We start from the raw sequence: 7,592 nt of genomic DNA, 5'->3' as shown, positions 1-7,592 counted from the left end.
AGGAAGAAAAGAGGGTAGGGTGCACACGAACAAGACGTGCGAGCGCTACGAACATACTGGGTGATAAGAAGTGTGCGTATGCACAAGGCTGTGGGTGTGCACAGATGACAAAAAATAGGTGAAATGTGCGTGCGCAAAGGTGCATGCGTACGCACAGAACTCTGTTTTTGCAAAAAAAAAATTTAGCGCCTTAAGGGCACCAACATGACTTCCAAAACAAGTTTTCGAGCCCTAAAACATGTTAAAACTCCAAAAACACGTTATTCCACTAAGATTACCTAACTAACATCAAAATGCAACTAAACTAAACTAAGCAACATAACCAATTATTCAAGAAATAAAAGCTAAAAGAGAGAAGGGGATAGAAAGATATTACCATGGTGGAGTGTCTCCCACCTAGCACTTTGGTTTAAAGTCCTTAATTTGGACTTTTTGGAGTGAAGCTTGTGTTATGGTGGCTTGTGCTTCCACTCTTCCTTGAATTGCCAAGGTAAGGTCAAATTAAGGACAAAATTAGGTAGCAATTTCAAACTAGCCTTAAGGATCCATAAGTGTTGAGTGTTGAAATTAATGCCCGGATCCCATACTCTAGTCTCTTGTTCATCTTCTTGTTGATCTTCACTTTTGCACTTAGATGAACAACTCCTTGAATCACCATTGATACACTTGTACACTCTCTGGAATCCACTCAATTGACTCTTGCACCATAGTTGAACTTCAAATGTTGAATTGTCTTCTTTGATGAACTTTCTATTTCCTTGCCAATTGACATTCCTCTCTCCACCATCTAACACTCTAAGAAGGGTTTGAAGTTGATGATCCGTCTCCAAGATAGCAAATTGATGTGGGCCTAGAAAGCTTGTTGGTGAAATCTTCACCCACTCAATTTTCTCTTGTACAGGTACCTTCACTTCTTGGTAGCAACAATCTTCCTCAACCTCCTTTAAATCTTCATCATCATCACTCAAGTCAAAGATTGGAGGTTGTGTGAAGTCCACATCAACATCTCCTTCAAATTCAACGGAGGGAGGCTCATGAAGGACATTGAAGGGATTAACCAAGTTGGACAAAAATTTATGAATGATGGAATCCACTTGATCAATTTCCATCAACTCTTCATTTGCCTCTTGCACTTCATATTGTAACTTCTCATCTTCTACTTGATTTTGCAATTTTTCATTCACTCCACACTCTTCGCTTGAGCTTGGTTCCGCACATTCATCCAATAGAGTTTCTTGGTTGTGGCATGAACGCAATGAAGCTAGCCGATCCAAGGTTTCTGCTAAGGTAGACATGACTTGCTCTTGCTTCTTCTGGAAATCCTTTTGTTCTTGAATAAGTACTTGAAGTGCTTCTTGTATGGATTGATCCATATATGAAGATGAGATTTGAGATGATGAAGGTTGACAATCAAACTCATGAGGGTAAGGATTTTGGTTTTGTAAGTAGTGGGGTGATAGTGTGTAGAATTGGTGACTAGAAAGGTAAGTGTTTGGGTTCCATTCAGGTGAATTGTGGTAATGGTGTGAAAAAGTCATAAAGAAAGTATAAACAAAACTTACTAATAAAAGCAAACAAACAACAAAAAGTGATATTTACACTATTAACATATTCACAACAACAAAAAATATTACACCGATTGCGTCCCCGGCAACGGCGTTAAAAAATTGATGATTAGCCTAAAGCGGGTTAGGAATTTTTCTCAAAATAGAATTGGCGTTGCAAGTATAGTCCCAACCCAACAATCGACCAACATCAAAGTTTAATTTTTTTCAAATACAAAACATAAATCGAGAGTAATGAAACCTCGGGTCGTTCTCCCTCAGAATGCAATTGAAATGTCACACTTTCGGTTGTGAGGGAAAGGGTTTTAAAATCAAAAAATAAAATATTAAAAGAACTAAGAAATAAAAGAACAAAGAGATTATCAAAATTGAAATCAATGCAATAAAAAAGGAAACAAGATCAAAACTAGTGAAAATGCAAAGATATGTATAAAAGAGCCTTGACTTGGGAATGAGGATCCAAGGAATCCTATCATCGCCATAACCACAACTATGGCAACTATGATGAGTCAATCTCGCTTAGTCAACCCCTAACATCGAGGAGTGAGTCAAGCAAGCATAATTGATCTTAATCCATAAGCCATAGCTAACTTACCAAATTAATTGGTAAAAAGTTAGCGTCAATGGAAACAAGAGTCAACTAACTACCCAAGAATTACCACTAAATGTCGGACATTATGACTCTAGTATCCTAGGAACTCAAATCCCAAGCCATGGTGTGAAAATCTACTTAAAATTACCAAGTGGCATTTTCACAAACACTTGGTGGGCATATAACCAAAACATAAGAAATTGTAAAGGAAAAATAAAAACTATAACCAAACTATATTCACAATATCAACAATAGAAACTCAATCAAGCATATGGAAATCATAAAATATCAAATTCATGAACAAAAGATCCAAGAAACCAAAATTGCATATATTAACAAGTAACATGAACTAAGAGCAAAATGTGACAAGAGTAGTAAAATTAAAGAGGATATTTAAGAGTACTTACAATAAGATAAGCAAAATCCAAGATCAAAACTTACTATAAAATGCTACAATGGAAATTAACAAAACCCTAGGAGAGAAATTCTATCTACACTACTCCTACTCCTAATGCATAGTTGAAGGCCTCTTAAACTAATGAAAACTAAACTAAAACCTAATGAAAACCTAATGTAAGCTCCTCCTTCATATGTGATCATTTCTCCTTCATATAGCACTCCCATTCAGCATCAAGCCTTTAAAAATTGGGCCAAAAGCCCACAAAATTCGCGGATCACGTGTTTCATTAATGAATCCACGTGCAGGGACCTGTGTGTATGCACAGATGTGTGTGCACGCACACTTCACTGAATGTTCACTTGTGCATATGCACAGAGGGTTATACACACGCACACCAGCCAATTTCCTTCTTGTGCGTACGCACCCTTACTTGTGCGCACGCACACTTGACTGTGTGTGCTTTTCCTTGTTTTCTTCATGTATTCTCTCTTGTACATGCTTTCTTCCACTTTTCCTAGCCAATCTTGCCTCTAGGGCCTGAAATCACTCAACAAACAAGTCATGGCATCGAATGGCATAAAAGTGGAATTAAAATGATTAATTTAAGCACAAAAACGTGTGTTTTCATATTTAGGTTCAATCTAGGGAGAAATCACAAAAGTGTGCTATTTTAGTGATTAAGTGTAGGTTTATGTGATGAAATCCACTCAAATCAAGTCAAAATATCTCATCAAATATGGACTCATCAGTGGGTTAGGGTTGGATTTCGGTCATGAGAGGGGATATGGGTGGGAAAGATTTGAATTTGAAATGGGTTGGTGGGAATTGATGGATGGGAGTGATGAAGGGTTTTTGGAAGAGAAAAAGGTGATGTGGATATAATTGGTTGAAAGTGTATGGGGAAGAGTGTATGTGGGAAAGAGGGAAAAGTAAGAGAGAGAAGAAGGTGGGGTAAGTAGAGATTCTGTGGGACCCACTGATCCTAAGAGGCTAGGGAATTCGAATTCCTTGCCCTTTGTGGGCGTTGAACGCCCAGCCTTTGCTCCCTTGCTGGCATTCAACGCCATCTTTCTGCTCTAAGTAGGGCGTTGGATGCCCTTTAGGGTCTCGCTTCCTGGCGTTCAACGCCAGGCCTCTGCTCTTTGTATTGAACGCCCAGAATGGTCCCATTCTGGCGTTCAACACCAGCAAGCTGCTCCCTCTTGGGCATTGGACACCCACACTTCTCCTTGTGTAGCATTCAACGCCAGCTTTCTTACCCATATGGGGCATTGAACGCCCCTCCTGCCTCCTTGTCTGGCGTTCAACGCCAGCAAGAGGTCTACTCCAGGGTGTTCTGTTTCCATCTCGGAATGTCTCTGTCTCTGTTTTACTGCACATGACCACAAACTCTAAAAAGGAATTAATTCTAAAAATAACTTAATATAACTCAAATAAAAATAACTAAAAATAGGAATACTATAATTATGGTTGGGTTGCCTCCCAATAAGCGCTGTTTTAACGTCACTAGCGTGACGGTCAACTCCTTTACGGAGATAGACAGGGGCTCAGAATTTCACCCCTTACAGTGAACTTCCTTCCTGTGCTCTCATGGATGAGCTCCACGTGTTCTAGAGACAGGATCTTGTTCACAGTATGCGGAATGACTGTGCTGTCTGTGAAGACAACTCTCATGCCAGGTGAGAGGCCTTCAGTGGGGATTTTCTTATCCCTCCAGCCCTTAGGTATCTTTTTCTTAGTACCTTCATTCTCATTGTTTGATAATGGTTTTTCAACACCAAACTTAGATTTGGTGTCTGTGGGCTCTTTAAAGCTCTGCACAGAGAGAGATGGTTGGAACACTAAGTGTTTTACAGTTGTCTCTCCTTTAGGGAGGGAGTTAGGTTTAGGCATCTTGAACAAGATATGATCTTTCCATAACTACAGAATGAGCTCTCCCTTTTCCACATCAATTATGGCATTGGTAGTGGCTGAGAAAGGTCTTCCAAGGATAATAGATTCATCCTTGTCCTCTCCAGTACCTAAGATTATAAAATCTGCAGGGATGTAAAAGTTTTCAACCTTTACTAAGACATTCTCTACCAGACCATCTGCCTTTTTCAGTGATTTGTCTGCTATCTCTAATGAGATCTTGGCAACTTGCACCTCAAAGATTCCCAGCCTCTCTATTACAGAGAGAGGCATGAGGTTTATGCTTGACCCTAGATCGCATAAAGCCTTTTCAAAGGTAATTGTCCTTATGGTGCAAGGGATTAGGAATTGTCTGAGATCCGGCAGCTTTTGAGGTAGTTTCTGCTAAACCAAGGCATTGAGTTTCTTGGTGAGTACTGGAGGTTCATCCTCCAATATCTCTGTGCTAAATAATTTGGCATTAAGTTTCATTAGAATTCCTAAGTACCTAGCAACTTGCTCTTCCCTAGTTTTCTCTTCTTCATCAGAGGAGGAGTATTCTTCAGAGTCCATAATCTGCAACCAAGCATTCAAGGGAACCTCTGTGGCCTCCTCATGAGTTCTGGTTTCTTTTAGTTCTTCAACAAGGGAGTCCTTAGTGGACGTAGAACACTTATCCTCCCCCATTGTGGCATTTAATGCCAAGACTTGTTCCTTTTTGGGCGTTGAATGCTCAGCCTCTACTCCCTGGCTGGTGTTCAACACCAAGACTTGTCCTTTTTTTGGCGTTGAATGCCCAACCTCTACTCACTGGCTGGCGTTCAACGTCGGAAGGTCCTCTTTAGATTTGGCCTCAGTTTTCATACTGAGGGATTTGCATTCTTCTATTGGATTTACTTTAGTATTACTTGGAAGAGTGTTAGAAGGGATCTCAGGATCCTTTTACTCAGCTGACCAATCTGTACCTCCAGATTTCTAATGGAGGATCTTGTTTCAGTAATGAAACTGTGAGTGGTCTTAGAGAGATCAGAGACTATAGTAGCTAAGTCAAAGAGGCTCTGCTTAGACGTCTCTATCTATTGTTGAGAAGGTGGAAATGGTCTATTATTGAACCTATTCTGGTTCATTCCACCTTGATTGCTATTGAAGCCTTGCTGAGGCTTCTGTTGATCCCTCCATGAAAAGTTAGGATGATTCCTCTATGATGAATTGTCGGTATTTCCATAAGGCTCAGTGTGGGGATTCCCTGAGGGATTTCCCAAATAGTTAACCTCATCCATCATGGATTGATCTGGATCATAGGCATCTTTTTTATAGGAGGCTTCTTGAGTGCTGCCAGCTACAGCTTGTAATCCAGTCAAATACTGAGAGATCATGTTGACCTGTTGGGTTAGGATCTTGTTCTGAGTCAATATGGCATTTAGAGTATCAATCTCCAGGACTCCTCTCTTCTGAGTTACCCCATTGTTCACAGGGTTCATCTCAGAATTGGTTGTTTACAACCATGTCAATGAGTTCTTATGCCTCTTCAGGTGTTTTCTTCAAGTGGAGTAAACCACCAGCAGAGTGGTCCAATGCCATATTGGACATCTCAGAAAGGCCATCATAGAAGATATCTAGCATGGTCTAGTCTGAAATCATGTTAGGAGGGCACCTTTTGATTAGTTGCTTGTACCTCTCCCATACTTCATAGAGGGATTCACCCTCTTTCTATCTGAAGGTTTGAACTTCCACCCTAAGCTTGCTCTGCTTCTGAGATGGAAAGAACTTGGTCAAAAATGCATTGACCATCTTCTCCTAAGAGTCTAGGCTTTCCTTAGGCTGAGAATCCAGCCATAATCTAGCTCTGTCCCTTACAGCAAAGGGGAAAAGCATAAGCTTGTAAATTTCTGGATCTACTCCATTAGTCTTGACAATATCACAGATCTGCAAGAAATCAGAGATGAATCTGTTGGGATCTTCCTGTGAAAGTCCATGAAACTGGCAATTCTGTTGAAGTAAAGTGACCAACTGAGGTTTCAGCTCAAAATTATTTGCACCAATGACAGGTATAGAGATGCTATGTCCATAGAAGTCAGAAGTGGGTAAAGTGAATTCCCCGAGGACCTTTCTTGCGTCTCCTCTGTCATTAGGGTTGGCTGCCATGTCTGTATTCTCAGCTTCTTGTTTGAAAAGCTCTGCAAGGTTTCCTTCGGAGTGTTGCTCTCTAGCTTATTATAGACGTCTCCTAAGAGTCCTCTCTGGTTCAGGATCAGGATTAAAGAGAGATTCTTTATCCCTGTTCCTGCTCATAAACAAAAAGAAAGAATGTAAGAAGAGAAGAAGAAAGGATTCTCTATGTCAGAGTATAGAGGTCCTTTGTTAGAAAGATAGGTCAAGAGAAAAAGAAAAGAAGATGTCCTTTAATAAGGATAGTTTTTGAAAATCAAGAGAGAAAAGAGGAGATATTTTCAAAAATAGAGAGGGGAAAGAGAGATGAAGTTTTCGAAAAAGAAGAAAGAGAAAGTAGTTAGGAAGTTTTGAAAAAGAGAAAAGAGAAAAGAGAATAAAAGATAAAACAAGTAACTAACTAATTAGCCAGATTTGAAAACAAAATAAAAGATTTTATTTTGAAATTAAAAAGAGAAAGTTTCAAAGAAGATTTTGAAATTTAAAAGTTGAAAGAAAGAGTTAAATAAAGAAAGATAAGATAAGTAAGTTTTAAAATTTAAAAAGAAGGATAAGAGAAAGATTTAGAAAAGATTAAGAAAGATAAGATTGAAAATTTAAAAATTTTGAAGAGCAAACTTTAAAAGATAGTAAAGATTTGAAAAGATAAGAATTTAAAGTTTAAAATTTTTAAAAGAAGATAGGATAGGAAGGTTTTAAGGTAAAAAGATATGATAAATATTTGAAAAAGATTTGGAAAGATAAGATTTGAAATTTGAATTTTGGAAAAAATTTGATTTTGAAATTTGAAAATTGAATTTTAAATTTTAAAATTGAATTTTAAAATTTGAATTTAACATAAGATAAGGTAGGATTTTTGAAATTTAAAGAAAGAAAGAAAGATAAGATAAAGAATTGAAAAAGATTTGAAAAGATAAAATTTGAAATTCAAAATTTAAACTTTACTAACAAGGAAACACTGAACTTAGAATTTTTA

Source organism: Arachis ipaensis, chromosome B08 (genome assembly GCF_000816755.2).
Source record: "Arachis ipaensis cultivar K30076 chromosome B08, Araip1.1, whole genome shotgun sequence".
In the NCBI taxonomy this organism is placed as follows: Eukaryota; Viridiplantae; Streptophyta; class Magnoliopsida; order Fabales; family Fabaceae; genus Arachis; species Arachis ipaensis.
Note: the sequence above shows the minus strand (reverse complement) of the source record.